General features: G+C 45.0%; 1 pseudogene across 1 annotated transcript in view; it reads left to right on the top strand.

The window, feature by feature from the left end:
* The window catches only part of LOC149357456 (uncharacterized), a 41,630-nt pseudogene that overhangs the window by 19,762 nt on the left and 7,820 nt on the right, over window positions 1-14,048 (top strand). The window contains exons 6-7 of the transcript XR_016291831.1: window positions 3,778-3,955; window positions 10,448-10,630. The product of XR_016291831.1 is annotated as an uncharacterized LOC149357456 (transcript). The remainder of the gene's footprint in view (window positions 1-3,777; window positions 3,956-10,447; window positions 10,631-14,048) is intronic.

Genomic DNA, 14,048 nt, shown 5'->3' with positions numbered 1-14,048 from the left:
CATTGTGCTACTGAGCAAACATGAGGTTGTAAGATAAATTCTGGCCACATTTTGATGGGAGCAAAATTGAAAAATTCCTTTGTTCTGTGCAATCACTTTAAAAGCCCCTTGGTGGTTGAAGTAAATCCATGACCCTTCATTATGACATCTCTCGGGGCCTGTATGCCACTTTGGGATGATAAATTGCACATATGAACCAAATATGCGTAGTTGACATGCTGCACTAGCTTATTGTGTAGACTGCTCTTGTGGTATTTAAAGGAGTATAGACACCATATTTTTGCTTGTGTGTTTTCGTTCAAATGATGTGTTAGACGTTAGTACACATATATCATCCTGTGGTAATTGCCTACAACCGCTATATAATTTATATTTTAATTTCTTCTTGATGCTTTCGGTTTCATCAGCCGAACAATGGCAGTGACGTATAGTTGGTGTTTAGGACACGTGAGCCATGGAAAAGCGGCTGTGTAGTTGCCAATGTGTTGTTTTTGTCGTTCCAAATCTTGAAGCAGGCTGGCTTAAGGGTTGTAGTGAATTAAAACTACGTAGTGACTCGCGTGACCTAAACTGCAACCATGTCACTGCCTTTGTTCGGTTGATGAAACCGAAACAGCATAAGAGAAGAAATTCAATTATAAATTTTTTAGTTGTCGTAGGCAAATACCACGTGGGGAACAATGTATTCTAGTGTCTAACGCATCACTTGAAAGAAGAAATGTAATTAATATTAGGTTTCTGTGGTACTTTAACTACCAAGGGGCCTGAATCCAAGCCATTGAATGCCAAGGCTATGAGATATGTGCGATAGGCAGCAGAATACCATTCATTTTCTTTCTATGTCATATGTAATGCGTCAGGCATGGCAGGGTACATCTCACCAGAGTTGAGAATAGCACAAACAGGTGTTGTTGTGTACATATTATGACACAGTAGTTTCACATTCTTGCAAATCATAATGTTGAAATGTTTCAAGCGAGTTGGGCTAGGTTTTAAAGAGTGGAAAATTGACATGAAGTTTGATATTCGAATGTTTTCTGAACTTTTAAGTGTAAGAGAAGATGATGAAAGGAGGAAGAGTACGTTGCTGGTGTTACTATCAGGCATAGGATTATTGCACTGACTCATTATAATGTTTGGCGCCGGAATCATGAAAAAGAAGTTCTGTCCTTCACATACCTGAGGACATGCAATAGCATGTAACAAGCCTTTGACTGTGCAGTGTTGGTTTGAGAACCAGTGACAGCACAACCCTTGCAACAGTCTCTGTTTAGCAGCCAACAAAATTCGAGGGTGCGATCATTAAGCGAGTGCGAGTGCATTATGCGAGTAAATGAAATGAAGTCACTTATTCCTTGCATCTTCTTTTGTGCGCTCCTCAGCACTAAGAATCATTGCACTTGGCACTCAGAGGTGCTGTCTCTAGCGACGAGTTTCTCACAGCATCGCTGCTATTCTATGTGATGTGCTGTACCAGTCACCTTAACCACATGCTGATGGATTGGAGCCTGTGTTTTTCAACCTCTGCAGCATTTACAATTTTACGCGACAGCGTATACAGCTCGTTTGGTCGAAAAGCCTTCGGTGTCATAGTAGTGTCAGCACCGCGCTTCGGAAAAAATCGTATCATGCCAACCGTTTGCCACAGAATGTTCCAGATGGTGTAATACGATTCAGTGTTTCATGCCACATAAGCATACTAGTTAAGTTAGAGCCTAGCTTGTGGCAGGGATTCGAACCGTCGACCTATAATTGGGGGAACCGGTGACCTTTAATTGGGGACTGCGTATCATGCACAGTTCAGGTGTCCACCATGATAAGTGAGTCTGTTATTGCGTCATTTCCTTTCCTCAAAAAATCAGTTTTCGATTTGTCTAACGGGCGACAGCATTCCGTGGACTCCATGGCAGCGCTGCAAGACGTTGTCGCGTTCCACTCTTGAAGGTGTAGCTTAAGCATCCTCCAAATTTTTCTTAATTTTTGGGTTGTTCCCAAAGTTTTCTTCCCCGAACCAACATTACCCATCATGTGAGCAAATACGGTATATAACTGTTGCATCTCATGATTACTCACCTGTAAGGGTCAGTTGTGGAGACTGACAAAAATGCTTGAAGCTGAAAACAGTCCAGCAAACAATGGAAAAGAAAATGTTATGCAGCAAGGGGCAGGAAATTATTTTTGCAGAGAAGAAATGCAAGTTGAAAATGGTTTAGCTGAAATTATGATGACAAAATGAACTTCTTGTAATGTCATTACATGTCAGGGCATGTATTCCACACGACAGGTAGAAAACTGGCTCAGAAAATTGGGTAGAGCGGTGAGGTTATGAAATTTACTTAGGTAGTGTGGCTGGTGCTCGGACAAGACAGGAGTTTTTGGAGGTCAACTGAAGAGGGCTGTGTCCAGAAGTCGATTTCACTTGGACTATGGTGTACAGGTTGAGTGCCTGTGCCAACTGGCAGGGGGAGTGCAAGCATTTTTTCCACGGCATGGCGGTGGCGCCGCGAGTGAAAAGACTGTTCACTTCCTCTGCTGTGCCCATATGAAGCTGATGCACTTGACCCCAGTTGACCAATCAGGGAATTTTGATATGGAGAAACTAGAAACTGCACGACGATAGCCTAAATGCTATTGCATTAAAAAAATTTGCACCATACTCATCTCTTGGATCCGAATATAACGTGATGTGCATTCTGAACCGTTATTTGATCTGTCACGGACTACTGCAGATTCTTTGTTCTCGATCAGTCTTCCCGTAGCCCTAGCCTTTTTGGTTTTCAATAAACGATTTATTAATCATCATCACCAGTTCTGGGAATTTAAGTTTTCTTCACAGAAAGTTAGTTGTCTTACCTATGCCTCCCCATAGTAATCAAGCAAGTGATGGTGTCTTTGAGCAATGTATCGCCAAGCTGTTGAAAGAATCGGGTGGGAATAGGAGGTATCCCATGCTCACACAGCTGGCAGTGCCCACGTCCACAGGGGAATGAGCTTTGGCTGCCACCAAAAAAAAATTAAACACTAGCACTCAGCCCATATTGGTTGCTCTACATAGCCAACTACTTGCAAAAATGCAAAAGTATTACCCTCAATGACAAATATGTTGTACCATTTGATGAACTGTTCCTCGAAGTGGCATTGACACGGAGTGCAGTACCTTCTCAGCCGATGGAGAGCAAATTTGCATCTCCTAAACAATTCTGAATGCAGTAGCACCAAAGCAGTGGAAGTCTGGGTATCTTTCTTGCCAATTTCAGGCTGGCCTTACAAGTTCTGGTCCTCATTTTTACTGTAAAGCCCGGGGCTTGTTGCAAATTGCGCTGTGTGAGAACTGGCTGAAACAGACAAAAATAATGTAACTTATACCTTTATTGTTTCATTGCCAGATAGTCCATATGCCTATATTTTAGCCATTGTTTCTAGTAATAGTAAACACAATAAGTAACGTTGTGAGCCAAAATCAAGGTTAGCAAAAGGTCAGATCTAATTGTGACGAGTAGCAGATGACCCTTACATGAGCACTGGAGCTTTACTGGGCAGAGAGCAGCAGTGCCATTTTTGCCGTCACGAAGTGGAAACATGTGGAGTTGCACTTTCTGCTTTGCCTGTTGGCACTCCTACTCATCTGGCCACCATACTTGGTCTGTGGTGGTGGCGATGATGGTGCTTATTCTTGTGATGAGAACAACTCTAAATAGTGTGCTCTAACTTGGGGAATGCAACACTTCATGGGTGGACAGCCCTTGGCTGAGTGTTAATGCTCTCTGTGTGCTGCAGGTTCACGCATGGTGCAGTGGTCTTTGCTCTGCACCACCTGTACGGAGGCACAGCCAGCCCTCCCCGGGAGGTGCATGTCTCGGAGCTAGCCCTCCTGGCTGAAGTGCTCGGGGTGGACAGCTTGCGCCGAGTGGTGCTCTCCCATGTGCGCACTTACTACTGCCACTTCTTCCACAAGGTGTGTGCGTGCATGGGACCTGGCTGCCCAGCCTGTGTTTTCCGCTCCCTTGTTGCAGATAGCTGTGGGAGTAGTTCAAATCAAATGAAATGCTTATTTTCCTTGTAATAATATTCTGTCTACGGAGATAGTTCGAAAGAAAAAACTGGTAATGGTGCAAGAAATGAGGACACGGAAGGCACACAAAAGACAGGACTGACGCCATCCTGTACTGTCTTTAGATAGTTTCTTGTGAGCTTTGTGCAAGGAGCAAGGCAGGACAAGATTAAAAAGCTAGGTCTGACTGTCACCAGTTTGCTGTCGCAGATAAGCAGTCATGAGTTTTTGTAGCTTACATACCAGTCTTCACTTCCACCTGTAATAATTTGTAACTCAAGTTATCTGTGCACTTGCGGATCACTCTAGCTGTGTACTGATTGCATGGTATAAATAACAGCATTTCACACTGCACCGACGCATAATTTGACATAATGTAGCGGGCACACACTTAATGCGCCATTACTCAAGCCTGTGTTGTGGCAGTGAAATCTTAAGCAGTTGCTAGCATGTATTAGGCATGATGTTTAGTGTGGCAGCTTGTACGATTTGTTTCTGAAACATAAATCGTACCACTTGCTCAATGGTATAGACCATAGAAACCACATAAGTGTGCATGCCCATGTGTTTTGACATAGTGATTGTGCACTGTTTGTGGCCAAAATGTGGCCCAACTTTTTTCATGGCTGCCACATACAACTTTATTTGTGCAGATGCAGAGTCTTGGGTACTTTCTGCATGCATAATGAAAGGTTTTTTTTTTTTTTGGTGGGGGGGGGGGGGTTGATGGGGTTTGATGGGGGGGGTGCCAAGGAGAGAGCAGTGTTTATGGAGCATGTACAGTCAGGCCAGAATGAAACATGAACAGCGCCTTTGAACGAAACAAAAGGATATATTGAGTACTTTAAGCTGCAGCGTACAACTTGCCTTATTCACGTTTCTGGGTATAGGATCTACCGAAGTACATATTAAAACTGGTTGTATAAAGCAACATCTCGCTGCAAACTAGAAAAGTGCGGCATATGAGTGTTCGCGTTCCAATCTGACCGTACCGTCCTATGGCATTCTTACTGGGGGTAAGAGTGCTGTCTGACGGTATGTGAAGCGGGATTTTCTGTGCTGTCTGGCTGACACTTCTCAAGCGCAGCCCATGTCTATTTCGGTGATCACCTGGGCTAATTTGTCGGCACATCTGTCTTCTGCCATACCACAGTGTAGCTCTCGACAAAACATATCTGTTGAAGTCCATAGGGCACGCTTGCATGATCTTTGCTTGCATATTGTCATTACTGTCGCTGAACAACTCATCAGTTAGAAGTTTAAGGGAGAAGTGGTCTTTAATCCTTTTTTCTCTCAATTAGCCAGCTAATGGTAAAAATTTTATGGCATTCATAACTTGTTTGTTCCTTGGATACAGTGCTGAATGCTTGCAAAATATGAATTTAGCATTTTGTTTAGGTTGGAAATATTTGTACACTTTTATTACTTACTTTCAGTATGGAAAAAAAATTTAAAGGCTGAGGCTTCCGAAACGCACGAAATCAGAAGTTTTACAAATATGATAGGAATCAACTGGTTTTCAATTCTTGTTTGATTGCAGCTGTGTTTGTGGAACATTTTTTCTAGTTGGATAATTTCGAGTTTCTTGTTTTTTTTCCCACTGTGAGTTCTGTCCTTAAAATTGGAACCTGAAAGTTTGCTGTCACACCACATAGAGGGCATTTTAGCTCGCCGTTACACGTTCTTCGTGGGTACTGCCAGTTTTTTGTGATGCTGCTGTCTGAGCATCCAATTAAATCTGTTTCTCATGGAGTGCACTTGTTGCTGATGTTAGTGCCTTCGGTTAATATTTTTTTAGATAGATATCCTTCTATTCAGGCAACAAGGTCTAGGATACGAGGGCAAAAGGCAGATGTGCTCTGCCTGACGGGGCCCGTGCACCCGAAACACTTCATAATGCTCAACCCTGAATGTGTTTTATTTTGTGTTTTCATGCCTTTTTGACTGCATGTCACATTGTGAGCCAGAAAGTGTGGTTATTAAACGTTGTCTCTTTGCTCATGCTCCTTTCAACTTTCAAGATAGTATTGTAATGCAAGCAGTGGGCTAGCTGAAATCTATGCACAGGCTTTGCTGCAATTCCTCATGTCCCAATCATGCTGATGGACAGCACATGAATGGTTGCCTCCAGCAGCTCACTTTTTTTTTTTTTCACATCAAAAAAGGCGCATCGTCAGTTTTCTTGGCACAGAGGTAGTTTATGCTCGCTTTTCTCAAAATCTGTTGCATTTTCAGCAGAATTTTCAGTTTCTGCATTTTTTACCCATTTGGTGTCTAAAACGTGGATTCACGCGCTTGCTTCTGCCACCCTGAAATTTAGTGCCTAAAGGTGCAGTCTCTAGTAATGACAGTCAGACTGTGTGCTGTTTTGTTTTTCTCTCTCTATCTCTCTCGTTGAGAGCCTCAATTAACTCCCGTGCCTGTGTCCCTTGCTCTCCCTGTGGCAGCCATGCAGCCAGTGCATAGCTGGTGTGGCCGAGTGCCTGCAGATGGCACCTTGCTGCAGTGGGCTGCGGGAGCTGCAAGCCCGGGCGGTTCAGTGGGCGGGACGCCACTACGTTCGGCCGGGCCTTTGCCACCGTTCCCGAGCACTGGCAGCAGCAGTGCTACGCAGCCACCCTCCAGGCACTGGTGGGTTGCTGCTGCTTGGGCCCCAGTGCACGGTAGCGGCAGATTTGGGTGTTTCTGCTTTGGCAGAGCAGATTCTTCCTTTCCTTCAGGAGTCCACTGTAGAATGCAGCTTGTCTGGATACCAAGTGCAAGATACTGGAACAGCGTGAACATAAAACACATGCATGACGACTCGAGCGTTGAGCTCCCATTCAGTGAAAGCAGTTTGTCTGATATTGTTAGACCTAAATGGAAGAGAGCTTCAGGTATTTTTAAGTTATTGTTTGTGCACTTGTGATTATGTTTGTGGATTTAATTTGTTCCATTCCAGAAGAGTACACCTTGATGGCAATTAAGGGGGGACACTGGTCTTGAAAAGAAAATTCTATTAATTTAGTCATAGTTATGAAATTTTCAGGGCACATGTATTTTTGTGCACTGATTCTAGATATGACATTTAATTTCATGTAAAACAATTCCTTGAGCACTTATGCACTTTTTGTGCAAGTATTTTGCAGAGAGTTTTGAAGAAAATTTGCTACAGGAAATTCGCTGAAATATATGCCATTGGGTTCTCTTGACACCAAGGAATACAATTAGGGTAAAATTATCATCCTGGCTCTCATAGAACTTGAGTAATAGGGTACTGAAGCTGCCACTTCATAAACAGGAATACAGTGAAAGCTCGTTAATTCGACCCCCGTTAATTCGGCAAATCGGATAATTCGACGCGCGCGCGAGGTCCCTACAATTATACATAGGAGTCTATGGGGCGAAACTCTCGTTAATTCGAACAAATTCTGCCGTGCGTCGGTTAATTCGACTTCACTCCGCAGCCCGCCAAGCCGGTGTGCCGAGAGCAAAAAGAAAAAAACACTGCCATGAGCGGCGCTACTGTACAGCTGATAGGCCATCCCTATGGTCATATCATCCATCCATCTGTCCATCCATCCGAGGAAGCGAGTTAGCGGCGGCCGAAGCGGCTGGCGTCTTTTTTTTTTGTGCTTTGTTGTGTCGCAGCAGTCGCTATCGCGGTTATTTACGGCGCCTTTTTTGGTAAATGCGCGCTTTGTCAGCGTGTTTACTGCGCTACTTGTTGTTGCTGTTTTGTTGCGACTGAGAGAAGGGTGAAAGGAAATCGCAAGGGATTGCCTACTGGCTCAGCCACCACCGCTGCCATGTGCTGATAGAGGAGAGTTAAAAGATCAGAGGAAAGATAAGACCGTCCCCCCCCCCCCCCCCCCCCCCCCCCCCCTCCTGGACGCTGGTTGAAAAAACAGATAAGCGGGGAGCGGCGCTCCCTTCACCTCCTCCCCGCGCTGCTTTCCGGTGGGTAGCGCCGCGCAGGGCCTGGGCGCCTCGCCTTCGTGTCCTGTCAGCTGACACAGGCGCTGACAACAACGACGATTTACGATTGTGAGCAGTTGCCCCAAATGCCAAAGTACACGGTGAAAGAAGCCGCAGAAGCCTTGTCCGTGCGGGAGGACTTCTGTGAACAAATCCCTGACTGCGCGTGTGCCACACGCGCCGCGGAGCACCTGGCAGCTGTTAGAGCTATCGTAGTCGCTCAAATTCGCTCGAAAAAGCGGACGGTGATTACAGATTTCCTTGCCAAATAAAGGTATACGTCCTCTTGCGGCAAACATTGTTTTTTGTTGTTCGTTCGATAATTCGACATTCGGATAATTCGACAATTTTTCGCGGTCCCGTCAGTGTCGAATTAACGAGCTTTTACTGTACACACTTTCCTTCTCATTTCTGAAGCGACAACTTCAAAACTCTAACTCAAGTTCTATGATAGGCAGGAAGACAATTTCACCCTTATTGTATTCCTTGGTGTCAAGAGAACCCAATGGCAGACATTTCAGCGAGTTTCCCGCAGCAAATTTTCTTCAAAACTCTCCACAAAATACTAGCATAAAAAGTGCATAATTGCTCAAGGAAATGTTTTACATGAAATTAAATGACACATTTAGAATCAGCACACAAAAATACATATTCCCTGAAGATTTCGTAACTGTGACTTCATTAATAAAATTTTTTTTTTCAAGACCAGTGTCCCCCCTTAATCCTTTAGACAATTTATATTGTGTTAATAATTAAATACACTCCAGCCCATTTATAACACTTATAATGGACACAGTTGTAACGAACACTCGCTTATTACGAACAAGGGCAGTGCTACCGTCAAAATATGCATTAGAGCAATGGCATTGCATCTCAGATACAATGAACACCTGTGGCTGCACAGCTCGGTTACAGCGAATGATTAGGCGGTGTAAACTCTGCCGGCAGTCGAAAAACAGCACTTCTTGCAGGAGCGGAGAGTGACGAGCATTCTAATCGCTACGTCACTCTCTCCCTGCCACCGTGACCTCCGCAATCAGCTCCGGCAGCGCTCCTCTGCCTATGAAAATAATGCGCCAACACAAAAAAGCGTGAACAGTAAAATCATCAGCAGATGAGAAATACAGAACATATGAAATGCCGACAAAACATTTTATCGGATGCGGCCGGCAAAATCTCACGCCTTGAAAGGAGACACTTAGCGCCGGTGGAAAGTGGAGCAAGCTTCGCATTAGCGGCTTTCTGTGAAGGAGCATGCAAGGCAGCGACCGGTGCTCGCCATTTGTCATTGGGAAAACTTGCAAGGCGCAGTGCTTTGGAAGCTACATTCTCATACGCTACATGCATAGCAGAAAAATCTGAATTGTGCATGACTTTTTTTTTTTTGAATAGTGTCACTAGGCATAAGTTTAGAGGAGGCATGAGGATGACAGGCAACTTGCGTGCAAGTGGCTTGTTGAGTTTTATGATGACATTTCGAAAAAAAGAATGGTCCTTCTCGTGCTCGACAACTATGTGGCACACCACGCTCTTCTGCCGCCAAAAGCGACGAGCAATACCAGCCACTTGACAAAGGCATAATTCACGTGCTGAAGGTGTCGTGTCCGGCGGTGCGTCACCAGTACATACTGATGATAGCAGTCGACCGACCAGATGCTGTCTCAATGGTTAATGCACTTGGCTGCTGAGCCTGAGGATGCTGGTACAACACCAGCTTCGGTGGTGGCTTTTCAATGGAGGTGGAATGCAAGGCGCCCGTGTATTGTGCAATGTCATTGCATGTTAAAGAACTTTAGGTGGTTAAAACTCCCCTGGACCTCTTCATTACTCTTTCTCCTAGCCCACGTGCAGCTTTGGGACATTAAACCCTAAATACCACCAATCAATTGTTTAATTCGGGCGTTCTTTTTAGCCCTCTGCTTTGCTTTTAAACGCTGAGTTTGGCAGACTAACTCAAGTCTTGCTCTGGTTCATTTCTGCTAATTGATAAGCCAACAGTGAAGTAGAAAGCTTAAATTTTATTTTTTTCTCCTCCTTTTCAAGTGAGAGCTGACAGCTTCATGAAGACTTGTAGGTAGTATTTGTTTGACATAGCCAGCCCATGTGGTTAGTAATACATGCTGCAGAGTCAGTTCCTTTAAACAATTAATTTCTCAGAAAGCATTTGCTTCTGTTTTGACTGTCATGAAATTTCATGCCATTGCTTGTTTATTCTTCACTTTTTTTTTTTCTTTTTCAAAGTTGTTGCTTCATATTGTTGCCAGATTTTCTTTATCTTGTTGACTTGTTGCATTCTTTCTTGTACCAGTTGTTGAATTTTTTTTTTGTTTAGATAAGAGAAAAAATGCCTACTTGCTGCATTGGACAGAATAGGCGTGCACTTACTGTTGTTGTGGACCCTGTGATGACTTGGGCTGGCCGTTATTTCTCCATGTGCAGACAGCAGAGACGGCCATTGACATGGCTCTGAATTGTGAGCGCCTCTCTGTGACCCTGCCCCGGGTGCGATGGGCAGAGTCGGCACTCTCTCTGGCCAACCGCCTGCTGCAGGACTGCGTTGGCCTCATGTCTCGGGAGTTTGACCAGGTGCTTCAGAGCAAGGGCTTCCTCGACCTCGGAAAGGTGCGGGCATCACTGGCTGCCCCTTGCAGTTGTTCATCCGTATAAGAATAGCACAAGTTAGCTGGGCACAGAAGCTGTGCCACCTGCTGCCATGGGGCAGAAAATGGCTGCTGTTGGTGGTATAGCTGTCAAGTGAGGGGCGTGTGAATTTGTGTGCGTGCAGTGTTCGCGTTCTTCATTGAAATCTGCACCTTTTGTAGTCTTCTATCTGAGATTTGTCTAGTTTTATCTGTGATTGGCACCCTTTCATTGTAACCTTGCAAAATAAAGAGCAGGCAAAAACAAACATGTGAGTCAAGAGAGGTGGAAGGAAGGACAGGGCTGATGTGGAAATGCCAGCGTGAGGAATAACACAAGTACACACACAAGTAGGGGTGTGCGAAGAGTGGTTTTTTGGTTCGAAGCGAATTCAAAGTGAATAGGATTTTCTTTGAATAATTTCGAAGCGAATAGTTCGAATAGTACTTCTGGCACTAAAAAGAGGCTGAATGACAGCGCGCATTTCTAAACCCATTTATTTTTCCAACACACAAAGCTATTACATATTGCACTGAGGCTTTATTTAAAGCCACTCTTCAAAATTTTAAGGAAGCACCTAAAGTGAGTGAAGAACAATTTTTAGTTGCTTAGTTAATCAAAAGTTAAACACATAAAAATACCACCTGCTTTCTAATGAGAAATTAGAGATAAAATACGAAAAATGAGAGTATAACAGAACGGTGCCATTAGTACAGCCAGTAGTTGAAACCACAGGAGTAACTGCACTACACTGCAGCAAGAGCACTAAGAACAATTATAAAAAAAAAAAACATTCTGCACTTCCGGGTGACAGCTGCCATTAACAGCCCAGCATGCTCCAATCTTAATGTTCTTGTTCAAGGACACAAGCTGGTCTACGTGACGGGTGAGCAGGCTCTCTCTCTGACAGCGCACGATGTTTCCTGCAGCTGAAAACAGCCTTTCGCTGGTAGTCTGCGTTGCTGGGCTTGAGAGGCATTTGCGTGCAAGTGGTGCTATGGGTGGGTACAGGTGGCTGCCGTTGGTCCTCCACCATGCCAAAGGGTCTTCACACTGCGGAAGAAGGGGGTTTTTCCAGTACTCTGCGACTTCATTCTTCACTGTATGGCGTGGTCGGCAGCTCTCATCGGAACTAAATTTGCTGAAGGCACACCACACAAAGTCACCCAAAGGTCTTGGAGATGCGCAGCCTCTGCCTGGCAGTTCAGCATGCTGATGCACTAGCACCGTCTCTTCTGCTGCCTCCACAAGGAGACCAAGCGCCCATTTCTTTTCAGCTTCGACAGTGTAGCGTGCATCTTTGTACCTAGGGTCAGCCAGCATGGCCAATGCTGGAAGCTGAGACATCTTGATGTCTGGAAATCTAGACTTGGTGCTCTTTAGTAGGCTGGATGCAATTCATGCTGCATCATAATCATTCAAATGCTGTGCAAGAACGATGCTTGAGCATTCAGGCAGCAGGATAACTTGAGACTCTAGTTTGGTAGCTGTCCCCAGACAGTTCACTTGTGGCCTGATCAAGCAGTTGCAAGACCTTTACTGATGCTGTTAGTGGCTTCCACTCTTGTGTGGTGAGATTTCCAACCTCATCAAATTCTGAGAGTTCCACAGTAATAGGGGTGCGAAGTCTGGCCATCATGGCATGTTCGCTGTTCCAACATGTCTGCACGTCCTGCACTACTTCAAGACAATCCAAAAGCATGCTTTTCTGAATTTCATTAAGGCGTGCTTGAGCCATGGCACTTCGCTTATACCGACCTACTGTTGCCCTTGCTTTTGCGCAAAGCTGTGCAAGCCCTGCCACATTTTTTTGGACATCACTGATGCACAACTGAAGCGTGTGGCCAAAGCACAGCACACCCTGCCATGACTATCGCGCAACCGCCAAAACAAAATTTCTCTCGTTGTCAGTGACTACAAAGGTTGACACCATTCCTTCAGACAAAAGTTCATACTCCCCTATTACAGTTCCGATGAACTTTGCCAAGCTCTCAGCGCTGTAAGCGTCCACCATTTTAGTGCAGGCCAGTATATGTACATGTTGCACAAACGCCTTATTCATCACATGGCAAGTGAAACTTGCATAGCGGTCATTCACTTGCAATGTCCAACTATGCATAGTGATCGAGAAGGACTCCACTCCGCTTCCAAAGACCTCTGTAAGCTTCGTTCGCACCTCTTCTTTTTTTGATGATGACCCCCGAGAAAGTTGTTTGTGACGGCACTGTGTAATTGGGCATGGCGAGTTTCATCATGTCAAGAAAGCCAGGCTCCTCAGTGATGGAGTGCAGGTGCATACCGTGTGTAGTGAATCAGCCGACCGTCTTTGTCATCTCTTGCGCTTTCGGTACTGCCACCTTCATTTTTCAGCTACTGACGGTTGTTGAACACTCGGCCAGCTCGCCTTTGTCAAGGTGGCAGTGCATTTGCATGCTTGACAGTCGTCCTAGTAGGCCCTTAAGAAATTCGGGTGCCTTTTCAAATGCGTTTAGAATGTTGTCGTCGTCCCTGTTGGTGTCTTCAAAACGGCCTTGCATTTCAAGCAGCGAGCCTCATTGCCGGGGGCAGCTTTCATGAAGTAGCTCCATATTGAATTGCCTTTCATAGACGCATTGACCATGGTGCCAACGATTGAACCAGTGGTCGAATGGGTCAAATGTCGAACACTGAGCCAGGCAGTCACATTTGGTGCACTGACTTGCCACGTGCCTCTGCAGTAAATATGCTGTGGAGTTCCATCGGACTGAACTAGCGATCCGATGAAGGTGGCCAAGTGATGCCCGCGTTCGAATACCTATGGTGTCCTAGCTCGTCGATAATGGCACCACCAGCCAGAATATATAAAGGCTTCGCTGGCAGTAAATTGTGGTTTATTGGTTTGAAGCTTAGACGATTGTCTGCTGTGTTCTTCCTTCAGTGTGTCTGCCTCGACACAGTGGCAGCGACGTGACTTATGGCAGCAACTAACTTAGTGCGGAGGCTCGAAGACGGCCACGCAGGATCTTCTGCAATAGCGCGTGGACCTCTTTTTTTCTTTAGTTTGTAGCTGGGTTTGCAGTCCGACCTGGCTGTGATTTGCATATTGACTGACCCCTGAGCATTGAAAGCATGATAAAAAAAAGCCATCTATGCGGCAATACTCAAAACCAAAACCACATAAAGCAAGTGGGCAAGCGTCCCGGAAACACTATTCGCACGAGACGAATACTTCGAATACTGAAAATTTGGTTTGAAGCGAATATCGAATACTGTGCTATTCGATTGAATCTTCAAAATTGTCGAATATTTGTACACTCCTACACACAAGTATGCAGAGTGATGTGGCCATGGTGGGCCATATGTCACTGTGTGCTCTGCCGGACACACAACTGGAGGAGGAAAAGGAAAAAAGATGAACACT

Source organism: Amblyomma mixtum, chromosome 3 (genome assembly GCF_055824585.1).
Source record: "Amblyomma mixtum isolate Tamu chromosome 3, ASM5582458v1, whole genome shotgun sequence".
Lineage (NCBI taxonomy): Eukaryota > Metazoa > Arthropoda > Arachnida > Ixodida > Ixodidae > Amblyomma > Amblyomma mixtum.
Note: the sequence above shows the minus strand (reverse complement) of the source record. Positions and strands in the feature narration are given on the sequence as shown.